This window comes from Fukomys damarensis, unplaced genomic scaffold (assembly GCF_012274545.1).
Source record: "Fukomys damarensis isolate Sample0158 unplaced genomic scaffold, DMR_v1.0_HiC HiC_scaffold_21, whole genome shotgun sequence".
In the NCBI taxonomy this organism is placed as follows: Eukaryota; Metazoa; Chordata; class Mammalia; order Rodentia; family Bathyergidae; genus Fukomys; species Fukomys damarensis.
In genome coordinates, this window is record NW_022900933.1 from 39,009,616 (window position 1) to 39,025,219 (window position 15,604).

A 15,604-nucleotide genomic window follows, 5' to 3' on the forward strand; every position below is an offset into this window, starting at 1 on the left:
TCTTGCTTAAGTGTTTTCTCATTTTAATTTTTGTTGTTGGACTGTCCTTGGTTTAATCTCTGGATTATCACCCAAATCTTCCTGATATAGTTGCACCCTAGCTTCTGTGTCTCTAACGACCCATGGACATTCTCATCTTCATAACATCAGAGAAAACAGCTCATCAAATCAACGGCAATGCTTTACCCCAACTGATACAATGAGCAACACATTAGATCAAGCACAACTTGGACACTGACCACCTGTGGTAGTCACTAGTCTATCACCCTTAAATCATGAGAATTAAATTGAAATCAAGAAGTAGTCCAGAACATCTCTGCAGCGAACACACTTTTCAGTATAGTATATTAACCATTTAATGGCTCAGACAGAACAAGGATGGAAGACCCCTGACCTCAATTAGCTGATTTGAACCCCATTGTCACTAGTCTATCACCCTTAAATCATTTGAATTAAATTGAAATCAAGAAGTAGTCCAGAACATCTCTGCAGCGAACACACTTTTCAGTATAGTATATTAACCATTTAATGGCTCAGACAGAACAAGGATGGAAGACCCCTGACCTCAATTAGCTGATTGCTGAACCCCATGATGCTGAATGACCTTGGGCTGCAAGGCCCAGAATGAGTTCCCCATCCTTCTGAATGGTTGAACTCCGCAATGTTCTATTACAGGTTTCCCCCGCCCTTTCTTTAAAGATGTTCAAAGTTGGGAACTCAGAAAAATACCCTTGATGACCACCTCTGTCTTTGCAGAGTGGGTCCAAAAACTTGCACAGTCAGGAGGTCTGAGAGTGGGCGGGGGGGCTTATGGGGGTTCAGGGGCGCTCGCGCAGCTACCTTCCCGGCACTTGAGCGATGGCTGCTGGGTCGGGAGCAGGCGTGGTTTTCCTTCCCGCTTGGATCGGGGCCGGCCTCATGTGTGGCTGATTTATTTCACTTAGCTATTTGGTATTTACACATGTGTGGCTTATTTATTTCACTTAAGAGTATATCCTCAATGTGCATCCATTTTCCTATGAATGACTCTAATTTCTCGTTCTTTATGGCTGAGTAGTATTCCATTTTATAGAAAAACCATATCTTCTTTATCCAGTCTCCAACTGATTGGCAGATGGGCTGTTTCCAACTTTTAGCTATTACAAACTGTGCTGCTATAAACATAGGTGTGCATATATCACTGTGGTATGATTCTTTTAATTCTTTTGGGAAGATGTCTGGCAGGGGGGTGGCTGGGTTAAATGGGACTTCTAATCCTAATTCGTTGGGGTTTCTCCATAGTGATTTCTGTAGTGGTTGCACCAGTCTGCACTCCCACCAAATATGGAGAAGGGTTCCTTTCTCCCCACAACCCCGCCAACATTTGTTATTGATTGATTTCTTGATAGCAACCATTCTTTGTGGGGTGAGGTGGAATCTCAGTGTTGTTTTCATCTGCATCTCTCGAATGACCAGTGATGTGGAACATTTTTTCATATATTTACTTGCTGCTTTTACTTCTTTGTCTGAGAAATGTCTACTCATTTCAGATGCCCATTTTTTAATTGGATCTTTATATTTAGAGGGGGCTGGTTGTTTTGAGTTCTTTATATATTCTAGATAAGAGTCCTTTGTCTGAGGAACAGCTGGTAAAAAATTTTTCCCACATTGTAGGCTGTCTCTTAGTTCTGTTGGTGGTTTCTTTTGCAGTGCAGAAGTTTTTAATAAGATGAGATCCCAGTTGTTGATTCTTTCCGCTAGTTCCCATGCTACTGAGGATTTGTTCATAAAGTCTTTTCCAATGCCAGTGTCTTCAAGAGTTCTGCATAACTTATCTTCCAGCAAATTTAGTGACTCTTTTTTTAATATTTAGATCTTTAATCCACTTCGATTTTAGTTTAGCGCATGGTGAATGATAAGGTTCTAGTTTTAATCCTTGGCAGGTTGAAATCCAGTTTTTCCAACACCATTTATTAAAGAGGCTATCTTTCATCCAGTGAGGATGGCTGGCTCCTTTGTCAAAGATGAGGTAACTGAGTACATCTGGAGTTGTTTTTGTGTCTTCCAATCTATTCCACTGATCCTCAGGTCTGTTTCTTTGCAAGTACCATGCTGTTTTTATCACAGTGGCTTTGTAGTATAGTTTCAAATTGGGAATTGTTATACCTGCTGCCACGTTTTTGCTGCCTAGGATGGCTTTTGCTATTCTAAGTCTCTTCTGGTTCCCAGTGAATTTTTGGATTATTTTTCCTAGTTCTGTGAAATATACTGTTGGAATTTCAATCAGGATTGCATTGAATCTGTATAGCAGTTTTGGTAGTATGGCCATTTTCACTATGTTGATTCTTCCTACCCAGGAGCAGGGGATATCTTTCCATTTTCTTTTATCCTCGTCAATCTCTTTTTTTTCTGAGTGCTGTAGTTCTCAGTGTAGAGGTCTTTTGCTTCTTTCATTAGATTGATTCTCAGATAATTCATTTTTTTGGGTGCTATTGTGAAAGGAATTGTTTCCCTAATTTCTCTCTCAGTGAGTCTGTTATTTGTGTACAATAAGGCTATTGATTTTTGGGTAGTGACCTTGTATCCAGCTACTCTACTGAATCTGTCAATTAAGACTAGAAGTCTTTTGGTGTAGTTTTTTTTAGTTTTCAATGTACAGTATCATATTGTCAGCAAATAATGACAATTTAACTTCTTCCTTTCCTATCTTTATTGTTTTAATTTCTTTTTCTTGCCTAATTCCTGTGGCTAATGCTTCCAGAATTATATTGAAGAGGAGTGATGATAGTGGCCATCCTTGGCTTGTTCCTGATTTTAACATGAAGGTTTTCAGATTTTGGCCATTTAATATAATATGGGCTGTTGGTTTTTCATAGATAGCCTTTATTAAGTTGAGACATAGACCATCTATTCCAATTTTTTGCAGGGTTTTTATCATGAACGGGTGTTGAATTTTTGTCAAAGGCTTTTTCTGCATCTATTGAGAGGATCATATGGTTTTTGTCCTTGACTCTGTTAATATAGTGTATTAAATTTATTGATTTATGTATGTTGAACCATCCTTGCATCCCTGGAATAAATCCAATTTAGGATGTATGATCTTCTTGATGACCCTCTATATTCTGTTTGCTAGTATCTTATTAAGGATTTTTGCATCTATATTCATTAAGGAGATTAGCCTATAGTTCTCTTTTTTAGTTAGGTCTTTCCCTGGTTTGGGAATCAAAGTAATACTTGCTTCCAGGAATGAATTTGGAAGCATTGCTTCCCTTTCAATTTCATTGAAAAGTTTAAAGAGTGGTGGCAGTAGTTCTTCTCTAAATGTCTTGTAAACTTCAGCAGTGAATCCCATCAGGACCTGGGCTTTTCTTCACTGGTAAACTTTTAATTACATTTTCAGTTTCACTAATTGTAATTGGGGTGTTTCAAATTCTGTTATCTTCTTTGTTCAACTTTGGTAATTCATAAGTATCTAGAAATCTTTCCATTTCTTCTGTTTTCCATTTTATTAGAGTACAGGTTCTCAAAGTAGATATTGACAGTCCTCTGGATTTCTGTTTGATCTGTTGTGACTTCACCTTTTTCATTCCTAAATGCATGGATCTGAGCCTTTTCTTTCCTTTTTTTGACAAGGTTAGCTAAGGGTTTATCGATTTTATTTATTCTTTAAAAAAATAGCTCTTCAATTCATTGATTTTTGTATCATTTTCTTAATTTCCATTGCACTGATTTCTGCTCTAATCTTTGATTTCCTATCTTGTACGAGATTTGGGGTTTTCTTGCTCTTCTTCTTCTAGGAGTCTAAGATCATCATTAGGTTGTTTATTTGTGCTTGCTCTGTTTTCCTAGTGTGGGCATTCACTGCTATGACTTTTCCATGTAGAACTGCTTTCATTGTGTTCCAAAGATTCCTGTATGTTGTATCGGCATTATCATTTATTTGTAAAAACTGTCTAATTTCTTCTTTAATTTCCTCTGTGACCCATTGATTATTCAGGAGAGTGTTGTTCAATTTCCATGTGTTTGTGAAGTTCTTATGGTTTCTTATGCTATTGATCTCCAGTTTAATTGCACTATGGTCTGATAATATACATGGGATAACTTCAGTTCCTTTGCATTTACTTAAACCTTTTCTATGAGCTAGCATGTGGTCTATCTTGGAGAATGACCCAGGTGCAGTTGAAAAGCATGTATATTCTGATTTTGTGGGGTGGAACACTCTATAGGTGCCTATTAAGTCCATATGTTCAAAAGCTTGGTTTAGTTCTAGTGTTTTGTTGTTGATTTTTTGCCTAGATGATCTGCCTGTTTGTGATAATGGGGTGTTTAGGTCCCCCACTATAATTGTGTTTGTGCTTATTTGGTTTTTCATGTTGCTTAATATTTGTTTTATATAGTTGGGGGCATTACTATTTGGTGTATATATATTTATGATTGTTATCTCTTCCTCTTGAATTGTTCCCTCTATAAGTATATAGTGGCCTTCCTTGTCTTTCTTATTCAGTTTTGGTTTGAAATTTACTTTGTCTGTGAATAAGATAGCTACCCTTGCTTTTTTCTGGGCTCCTGTAGCATGGAGAACTGTTTTCCATCCTTTCACTTTCAGTCTATGGCTTCTTTTTGCACTAGGTGTGTTTCTTCTATACAACATATTGTTGGATTTTGCTTCTTAATCCCTTCTGCCATTCTATTTCTCTTTATTGGTGAATTGAGGCCACTGACATTGATGGTTATAACTGATATGTACTGACTTATTATTGTCATGTTATTGGCCTTTTGTTGACTCTTTTTAATTTTTCCCTGTCTCCTTTTAGTTTCTGGCCTTACCTATTTGATTTGCTCTGTTGGGCCTCCTTGTGTTGTGACCTTCATTGTCTTTTTCTAAGATATTGGTTAGAGTTCCTTGTAGTGCTGGTTTGGTATTCATGAAGTTCCTCAGGTGTTCTTTGTCATGGAAGTATCTTATTTCCGCATCCATTTTGCAATAGAGCTTTGCAGGATACATCAGTCTAGGTTGGAGGTTGTTTTCTTTTAGGACTTGAAATACCTCACTCTAGGCTTTCCTTGACCTGAGGGTTGTGTTGAAAAGTCTGCTGTGATTCTGATGGGCTTTCCTTTGCATGTGATTTGTTTCTTTTCTCTTACTGCTTGTATATTTTGTTCTTCTGTTGGGTTTCTGCGATCTTGATTATTATATGTCTAGGTGCAGATATTTTTTATCATGGCTAGTTAGAGTCTTATATGCCTCACTTATCTGTATGTCAAAACATTTTGCTCTTTTTTAGAAGTTTTCTGTCATTAATTCTGTGAACAGCTTTTTTAAGTCATTTGTATTTTCTCCTGCTACTTCATGGATTCCTATCTGTCTTATGTTATTCTTCTTTGCATCACTTAGGAGTTGTTCAATCAATTTCTCATGGTCCCTTACTGATTTTAAGAGATTTCTCTTTTCATGGTCACTGACTGCAATTCTTTCTTCTATATCTGAAATTCTATCTTCACATTCATTTATCATTTTCATAATATCAGAGAAGACAACTCGTTAAATCAATCCCAACCCTTTAGCTTGATTGATAGAATCAGCAACACAATAACATCAAACACAACTTACAACTTACAAATTGACCATTTGTGGTAATCATTAATCTAATCACCTTTAAACCATGTGAATTAAATTAAAATCAAAGAGCAGCCCAAGATATGTTTGTAGTGAATAAACTCTTCAATATAGCATCTTTACCATTTAGGATGGGGACTTAGAGTTAGGACAAGAGGAGTAGATAGGTTAAAGAATTGGAGAAGGTTTCAAGTGAATCCAGAGGACATAGGATGACCATAGAAACTTTAGGAAATTGTTAAAGTCAAAAGGGAAAGACAGAGTGCAAGAATAAGGACAAGAATATAACACCTAACCAGTAATAGGGGCTCACTCTCCTTTGAAACTATTGACCCCCGAGTGAAGGAAAATGAGAGAAGAAAAGAACATAAAGAAAGAAGAAAAATGATAAAAGAAGAAATCCAAGTTAGGGCAGGAATAGAAACAGAAAGGGAGATGAGGAATAATATGGGGCAGCAAGAAACTGAGTTGGAAAAAGAGGACAGAAGAAAGAAAGAATTTGCAGAGTGAAATGAGGAAAAGAAAGAAGAAAAAGAAGGGCCCCTTTCAGACTATATTTCTGCTGTCACAATAGATAATGTGCGCAGCCATGTGCAGAACTAAGTCCTTTGATCTCAGCTACCAGATGGATGACCCCTGAGATTCAGGCTGATTTGCAATGCCCAAATTGAGCTCCCTGACCTCCTATAGGGTTGAACTCTGCAAAGTTCTACTACAGGTTCCCTCTGCCCTTTCATTGAAGATATTCAAAGTCTGGAGCTCAGAAAAATGCCCTTTATGACCACCTGTGCCTCTGTAGAGTTGATCCAAGGACTGGCACAATCATAAGGCCTGACAGCAGGGTGGGGGCGTTGCAGAGGTGCCTTTGTGGCAAGCTAGTCCTCACCAGGTGACCCCAGGCAGCCCAGAGTGAGAACAGGATCTCTGAGTGGCTGTCCCAGACCTCTGCCTTCCACCTTTCCCTGGACATTGTGGCACAGGCGGGGTGAGGGAGAACAGGATCTCAGAGCAGCTGTCCCAGACCTCTATGTTGTTTTCATTTTCATTTGGTTTGTGATATTTTCAAATTTCCCTTTTGAATTTTTATTTGGCCCAGTGGACATTCAAGAGTGCACTGTTTAATTTCAATATATTTGTGAGAATGTTTTTTTCATTTTCCTTTTGTTACTGATGCTACTTTCATTCCATTGTGATTAGAAAAGAAACTTGGAATGATTTCAATTCTTACATTTATTAGGACTTCTTTTGTGACCCAGAATGTGGTGTAATCTGGAGGTGTCTCACAGGTATTGTGAAGAACGTGTCCGTTGCTGCTGGTGATTGGAATGTTTGGTGTAATCTGTCAGGTCCATTTGTCTATAATGTTGATTAGGTCTATTTGGTTGCTGCAGCAGAGCACAGCAGCTCAGTGCTACAGCCAAGAGTCACAGCTCAGTATCACAGCTCAGTGCCACAGCTCAGAGGCATGGCTGAGCTTTACAGCTCAGTGTGGCAGCTCTGGAACACAGCTCTCATAATTTGAAGACTTGAAAATCCAATGGTCAGTAAAAGAGGTAGAAAATAAAACCCTTTATTATGCCAACAAGCCCCCAATGGGCTCAGAGTCTGAGCACTCTACCAGATATGAGAACCACCTTATATAGCGATCTACAGAGTAGGTGAGCATGCTCAGTGAAGCAGGGGGCAGACTTACAGAACATTCCTGAAGCAGAAGGATAGAGTAACAAAACATTCCTGAGAGGGGGCAGAGCTTAAGAGACATTCCTGAAAGGTCACACAGTTCAAACAGCCACAAACCATTTTGATACACTGAGCAGGGGCCCAGCAGCACAAACTTACATTTCCAAAACAAAACATTTTGTGGGAAAAAAAAATGGAGGAGAGGGAAGGGCTTGTCTTATTGTTTAGCACTTTTCTATTAGTATCTTTCCTGACTTTTTTGTCTGTACATTGTATTCATCATTGGAAATGAAATATTGAAGTCTTGCACTATTATTGTATGCTGCCTTTTTCTCCCTTTAGATTGTCAATCTTTGCTTTATATATTTAGGTTATCTGATACTGGTTTTCTCTTTTCATACTCACTCTCATTTTGTAATGAACTATTTTTACTTAAACTCTGTTTCATGTAAGTACAGCCACCCATCCTTTTAGATTATCATTTTTATAGATCATCTTTTTCATCCACTCACATTGTTTTTGCATATCCTTAACTCTAAGCTAAATCTTTCATAGATAGCAATGGTTAATTCATTACTGTTATTTATTTGGCTATTTATCTCTTTTGATTAATGAGCTTAATCTTTCTACATTTATAGTAATTAGTGTTAGATAAGGACTTACAATCACCACTTTGTTAACTGTGTTGATCAGCTTTCAATCACTGTGACAAAATATCTGGTCATCAACATACAAGGAAAAAAGATTTGTGTTCATTCCTGGTTCTTGAGGAGCCAGTCCAAGGCTGGCCCAGTCACATCAAGGCCTATGGCAAGGCCCCATGGCAGAGAAGCACATGGTAGAGGAAGTCTACTCCCCTCATGGTGGCCAGGTAACAAGATAAATGGACTGGGGTCCCAGCATCCCCTCTAGGGGAACAGCCTCAGTGACCTCACTTCCTCCTACTAGGCCTACCCTCCTAATCATTCGCCACCTTTCAATATTGCCACACACATGCTGGTGACACAGAATTCAGCTTGTGAGCCTTTGAGGAGCAGTTAAGACCAAACCATAGCAACTGTTTTCTCTTCCATTCTTGCCATCCACCCTGGTTATCTGATTGTTTGATGATAATATACACTTAGATTATTTTTTCTCTTTTTGGTATTTTCTGTAAGTTATTTTTTGTGTGTTATTAGCATTGAATGCTGAATAGAATTGCTTATAGCTATAACAGTCTATTTTAAACCAAGCACCACTTGGCCTCAATCATATACCAAAAATATTAATAATAATTGTTTTTCAATTTTGGGTCTCCCCACACATATCCAGTAAGTCCCCGACTTACAAATGAGCTCTGTTCCAGGAGAATATTTGTAAGTTGGACTCATTTGTATCCAAGAAAGTGAGTCTTATACAGTACACTGTGAAAGTTCACAACTCAAATATTCATAAGTCAAGGAATATACACTTTTTGTTTGATAAAATTCTGGTTAATGTCAGAATTTACTTTTTGTATTGTATATCCTTTAACAAATTTTTGTGGTAATAATTTTGCTTAATACTTTTTCTTTTCACTTTTATAGAAGAATTAAAAGTGATTCCAGTGTTCTCATTCCAGGATTACATTCTTTATATTTGCTTTGTTTTGTTTTGTTTGTACTGGGGATCAAACTCAGGACCTTGTGCTTCTGAGACAGGTGGCAGAACCACTGAGCTAAATCCTGGGCTTACATTTTTTTGTATTTGCCTGCATATTTATTTCTGCCAGTGAGATTTCACTTGCATATGTCTTTAAGCTGCTGTTAGGTGTCTTGTCATTTCACCTGGAGTACCTGCCTTAGCACTTCCTACAAAGCAACTCCCTCAGTTTATGTTCATCTGGAAAACAAACATAAACTTTTTCTTCTTTAATTTTAAAATTGGGCTATGTGTGGTATTCTTGATTGGCACACTTTTATCTTTAATACTTTGAATATATCATCCCACTATTTCCTGTGCTGCAAGATTGCTGCTGGGAAATCTGTTATAGCTTTAGAAAGGTTCCCCTGTATATGAAGAGTCATTCTTCCTGCTTCCTTTAAAATTCTCTCTTTGAGAAACTGGGGGAAGCTGGATTTGCTGTCTTTTATCCTCACAGGAGAACTCACAGGCTGGGAGAATGTTTCTTGATGTTGTGCTGGGTGGACTCAAGAGGAGCAATTGGTTCAGCTCATGTGAAACCACTCTTACCCTTTTCCATGCATTTTTTTCCTCACATCTGTGTTCCACAGGGTGCTGGGATGTGTTGCATAGGATGCTTTAAAGCTGTATCAAGGTATGTCTGCCTCTGTTGGCAATGGAAAACACTACTCTTCACCCCATTTAAATTTCTTGGTACCTTTCCTAAAAATCATAAATATAAAGACTAATTTCTGAACTCCCAGGTCTATAATTAATAATCTTTATGTCTATTCTTATTCTGGGAGCACACTTTGGATGACTGTATCCTGGTAGCAATTTTGAAATCAGGGAAGTATGAGTTCTACTTTATTTATTTTCAAGAATTTGTGTGGGGGTGGTATTCTGGCTTTTGTATTTCCATATAATTTTTTAAGATCAGCTTGGCAATGTCTGCAGTGAGCCAGATAGGATTCTGACAGACATTGCTTTAAAGTGATATCTATTTGGACAGTATTACCATGTTCAATTAGCAATAATCACTCCTCAGATAAACCTCACTGGCTACAATACTACCACTGTGCAAAGGTTGTTGCCATTTTCATAATATCAACTTTTAAAGTTTATGGATAGAAAATGCCTTTCCATTTATTTAGGACTTCCTTAAGTGTTTTTCAACATTTTGTAGTTTTCAAGAAGAAGCCTTATAGTTTCTTTTTTCTTTTTTTTGTACTGGGGATCCAACTCAGGACCTCCCACTTGCCAGGCAGGCACTGTGCTGCTGAGCTAAATCTCCAGCCCTCTTTTACTTCTTTTGTTAAATTTATTTATCTGTATTGTAACCTTTTAGTACTATTACAAGTGGAATTATTTTCTTAATTTCATTTTTTGGTTTATTCACTATTACTATACAGAAATATGACAAATTTGCATACATTTTTTTAAACCTGTGATCTCGCTGGACTCCTTTATTAGGTCTAATTGTGTGTGTCTCCACACACATTAATACATACGTGTGTGTATGTGTGTTACTTACGATTTTCTAGACACAGAATCATGTAATTTCTAAAAGCAGACCTTTTTTTCGTGACAATCTGAATGTCCATATTTCTATTTTGTGCTTAATTTTCCTAACTAAAAACTCCAGTACAATGTTGCATAGAAGTGGAGAGAGTAGGCATTTTTGTATTATTTCTCACCTTAAGGGAAAAAATTTCAATTTTTCATTATTAAACATGATGTGAGCTATAAGGTTCTTAATGAAATTTATTGGTGTGAGAAAATACTCTTGTCTTTCAAGTGTGTTGAATGAAACAATATGAAAAAGGTATTACTGAAAGGGATTAAATTTTTATCAAATTCTTTTTGGTATCTGTTGCAATGGTGATGTTTTTATCCTTTGGTCTGTTAATATTGGGCATTACACTGATCAGCTTCTGGATGTTAAATAATTGCAATTCCTTGGATAAATCTCATGTATCATTGTGTGTTATCTTTTTTATATATTGTTGGGTTTGATCTGCTAGTGTTTTGTGGAGGACCTTTGTGCCTATATCCATGTCTCTGTATAGTTTTTTTTTTTTCTGTATGGTTTATTTTGTTGTGATGTCTTTATTTGGCTTTGTTATCATGGTAATGCATGAGATAAGTTTGCAGTAGTTTGTTCCTCTTCTATTTTTGTAAGCTTTTGTAACTGTTTGACATTTTAATTCTTCTTTAAGCTTTTGGCAGAATTAACTTGTGAAGCCATCTTGTCCTGAGATTTTGTTTGTGAGAGGTGTATTGCAATCATTATTTCTGCTATGAATATAATCTCTTTATGTTTTACAGGTCTATTTGGGCTTTCTATTTCTTCCTGAGTCCGTTTCAGTAATTCATGTCACCTAGGTCAGAAAACTTCGTGGCATCCCATGGATTGTTTATTATATCCTCTTAACATTTTTTTAGTTTTGCAAGGTTGGTGTAAAGGTCTTCTCCTTTATTCCTGCCTTCAGTGTTGGTTTTTCTCTCTTTTTCTCTTGATGAGCCTTACTAAAAGCTAGCCAATTTGTTAATCTTCAAAAGGACCCAATTTTGGTTTATTGGCTTTTTCTAACCTTCTGTTCTCTATTTCATAATTTCACCTTTAAGTTTGATTCTTAACTTTCTTTCCATACCTGAGGTTTTGTTTACTCTCTTTTACTAGTTTCTTCAGACTGAAGCTTTAGTTTACTGCTTGAAATCTTCCTCCCTCTTATTATTGATTTAAATCTCCCTCTACATACACAGGCCTTGGAAGTTCTGCCCTGGCCTTTGCTTTCTCATCCCACAGAGCCTTACGGTTTTCTTCAGTGCCCACTCTGCTCATGTGTGGCTCTCTGGAGCTCCAGGAATAGAGCAGTGCTTTTCAAATCTAGGGACTTCTCTTTCCCCAGCTTTTCCTTTGAAAATATTTACTCTTTTCACTGATTCTAATCAATTGCTTGAGGATGCCACTAAACTAAAAATTTACTTGTAAATGTTTTCAGAAAATGTCCCTAAGGAAAATGCTTACTGTTTGATATCAAAAAACCAGACTTCAAATTAGGGAGATAAAACGCTTTCCAAGCTGGGCCTTTTGTGAACCAGCAGACAGTCAAGTGACCCCAGCTCTGTGGCTGTGAACCTCTGAAGTAGCTCCTCCCATGTCCCCTCTGGTGGCTGCCACCATCCCCTAGCCCCCACAGTGTCCTCCATGATTGTAAGCACTGGTTTGCAAGGCTACCACAGAGAGGAAGAAAGAGGTGGGAGAATAGAGCCAGTTAAAATGCTACAAAGCCTGTTCTTTTTAAGATGAAAAATTGCTCCTAGAATTGCTGCAAGCCACTGGTTAATTTCAAGAGTTCTAAAATAATTGATCCTACTAACTTGCTAGTTTTCTCATTGTTTTCAAGGAGAGAGTTTTGGAATCTTCACCTGCCAGCATCACTGGTGTCTGGCATCATTCCATCTGCCTAGGACAGGGATTCCTTCCTGGATTCCTAAGAGGTGCTTGGAAGCTGGAGGCGGAACCCACTGAACAGCCTGAGGCCAACGCCTGGCTTCCTCTTGGCCTCTGTTCCTAGCTGTAAAGAGAGATGTTGAACAGTCAGGATCCCAGAGGGCTTTCTTGCCTCAAATCTCTCTATACACCTTGCCTCCAGGCATCTTGAAACCAGAGTGAATCTTTTCATTCTCCAGCTCCCCTAAAGCAGCAGCCTTCCAGCTTCTTCTTCACAAAGTGCTCAAACCCAGGACCCAGGGCACACACTTGGCAGACACTTGTACTCACCTGCGTTGTGTGTCACTCTTCTGTCACTGGAACAAAATACCTGAAGTCCATAATGTAAAAGAGGAGAGGGTTTATTTTGGCTTACAGTTTGGGCCCATGGTCGGCTGGCTCCCAGGCAAAAAGGGCATTGTGCAGAGGCCCGGGCAAAGGAAAACTGACCACACCCCCATAGCCAGGAAGCAGAGACAGAAGGCAGGAGCCCGAGAACACACCCTTCCAGTTCACCTCCCCTGTGTCCCACCTCCTCACCACACATCCAGCCTCTGAGCTCAAAGGGTAAACCCACTGAGAGCCCGGCATCCCATAGCCCAACATTTTCCACACATAGAGGTTTGGGGGACCTTTTTGATCTACACCAAAACACACCTGGAATGAGGACTCCATCAAACAGTCACAATGGCTTCCGGGACCCTCTGATTGTTATATTCTGCTTATTTCTTTAAACAGTATTGATAATGGACCACTCAGATGAATCTCTGGACCCACTCAGGCATCGTCCAACCTACACATTACAAAGCCCAGCCTTAAAGGTGCCCACTTCCGGTGCTAGGGGACCTGAATAAAGCAGGAAGAATGGGTGCCCCATGGACAGCAGGTGGGCACCTGGGACCCTGAAGCCAAGCTGGGGTGCACAGGGTTGGTTCTGAGGACAGGGTTGATTTGGGGTCCACAGGGAATGGACTGTTGGGGTACTGGGCACAGACCTTGCTGGTTCCCAGAGCTACAGGCAGATGGCAGGGCTATGAGGATGGAGGGCTTTTCCCTCAGCTTTTCCATGACACCTGCCTGGCCCTTTCCCCACCTCAGGGGGCAAAACTGTGCCTCCTCTCCTAAGTGAACATCAAGGCCCAGCCTCCAGCATGCAGGTATTGGGAGATAGAGCCTTTGGGAGGATATCGGGACAGGACCATGGAGCCGAGTGTGGATTAGTGTTCTCTTAGAGAAGTCCTAACACCTTACCAAGAACCAAACCACCAGTGCTCTGATCTGGGATTTCCAGCCTCCAAAACCATGAGAAAGAAGTTTCTGCCCTTTGAGCCACTCTGTCTATACGACTTTGTTTTAGCAGCTCAAGCTGACTAATACACTCACCCAAAACTAAACCCCTGGGCCTTCACAGACACACCGCCCACCTGGACACCGAAGTACCCCCAGAGCCATCCAGAAAAGCCACGGCCATGTGCAGTCATGGGAGACCCCAGGACAAGAGACCTGCCTGCCCCCAGACTGTCTGGGGAAGCTTCCTTTTCTTCACTTCCTGAAGCGCTTGCTTGCCTGTTGTACAGCAGCTCCTGCCATCCAAGGTCTGTGGGGAGGAATGGAGAGAGGGCCCGTCCCTCCCCGAGCAAAGGTGGCAGGGAAGCCACCCTGCTGTCTCCTTGGAAGACCAGAGCTCACTCACCGGTCTCACATTAACATCTCTTGGGTCAAAAATACAACCCAACAAAAGCACAGTTATTATGGAAACAGCCCCGTAACTGATTCAGCTTCTTGACCATTCAGAAATGATGGCATCTCTCTTCCGAAACAATTTTTTAAATTGACAGCAACAGAGCTCAGTAAAAGATCCACAGTCTCCACAGGAGTGTAGCTGTCCAAGAGGAAAGCTGAATATACAAGATCTCCATCCATGATAAGCCCAGCTGGCTGCCTCCCACTCACCCAGAGACACATAAAGGGCATCTCCTTTCCCTGACACACAGCCCTTCCGGTTGAGGGAGCCCTTCCAAGCCCCAGTGCAAGATGCAGGCCAGAAGCAGGCTGGGCCAGGTCCTGGACAAAGGTGGCAGAGGTGACTGCAGCTGTCCACAGGTCAGCTGGGATGTGCAGCCCCAGACACCTGGCAGACAGAATAAGACGGTAGGTGGCACCGACACCCTTGACTGCCTGTGGTTTACCCTCAGCAGCACTGCATGGAGGATGGGACAACTCCATTTCAGAGCTGAGTTCAGTTCGTGGCAGAGGAAGAGGAGGATGTTGGGAAGGAGGCAGCCTCCTCCCCACCCTGTGCTCCTGAGGTCCAGCCTGTAGGCTTTCCTGGATGAGGCCCAGGAGATTACCCAAGCCAGGAGATTGCCAGAGGAGTGGGACAGGCACACAGGTGGGTGCCCTTGTTTCCAGGAGGCAGAAGGAGGGGGTGCCCTTCTCTCTCCTGCATTGCTGCATGGTGGTGGGAACCCTGTCCAGTCTTTGCAGCCACTTTCCTGCTTTCTCATGCATGTAACTCCCATGCTGTTGCCTCCAGTCCAAGCTGTGCCCACAACCTGCATGGGTGAGGAAGGGTCTCTCACAGGCAGGGTTGTCTTACTTCCTGGACACTTGCTCCCTTGAGGCCATACAATAACAATGGTGGGGCGTGGCCTCCAAAGGTTCATCTGCACCATGCCTATCCCTGGCCACTGTACAGACCAGCCAGGCTGCTAGGAATCTTCAGGCAAGAGGCGCTCAGAATCAAAGACTCCTTTGAAGAGGAGTTGGCCACAGAGTCTTTTCACAAGGGCGACCCAGGCAAGCCAGGAGTCCCACAGATGCAGAGATAACCTCACTGGTGCAAAACTTGCAGTGTGGCTGCCATGGCCAGACCCTCTAATGCTCACCAACGACCCTTCCAGCACCAAGAACCTCAGAATTCTCTTCTAAAGAGGTATTTTTAAATAAAGAGAAGAAATTGTATATATCCACTCCTCATGTTTGCAGCTCTCAATTCCGTTCCACAGACCCTTAGAGCACTCTGGTTTCTCTTTCCTTCAGTTGGAAGAATATCCTTCAGTATTTCCCCCAGCGGAATCTGCTGGTCACAGAATCTCTCAACATTTGCATATCTAAATGGATGTTGCATTCACTCTTGTGTTTTGAAAGATATTTTTGCTGAGTATAGAAAAGAAGGCTGATCTGTTTTT

The 15,604-nt window shown here is 40.5% G+C and overlaps 1 long non-coding RNA gene and 1 pseudogene across 1 annotated transcript in view; one reads left to right on the forward strand and one right to left on the reverse strand.

The window, feature by feature from the left end:
- LOC104851776 overlaps positions 1-13,921 on the forward strand; it is a 22,010-nt gene extending 8,089 nt beyond the window's left edge. Inside the window, exons 2-3 of the long non-coding RNA XR_777280.1 lie at positions 13,152-13,299; positions 13,825-13,921. This is a non-coding gene — a long non-coding RNA (uncharacterized LOC104851776). The remainder of the gene's footprint in view (positions 1-13,151; positions 13,300-13,824) is intronic.
- LOC117287191 lies at positions 9,881-10,005 on the reverse strand (annotated as a pseudogene).
- Positions 13,922-15,604: the final 1,683 nt, after the last annotated feature.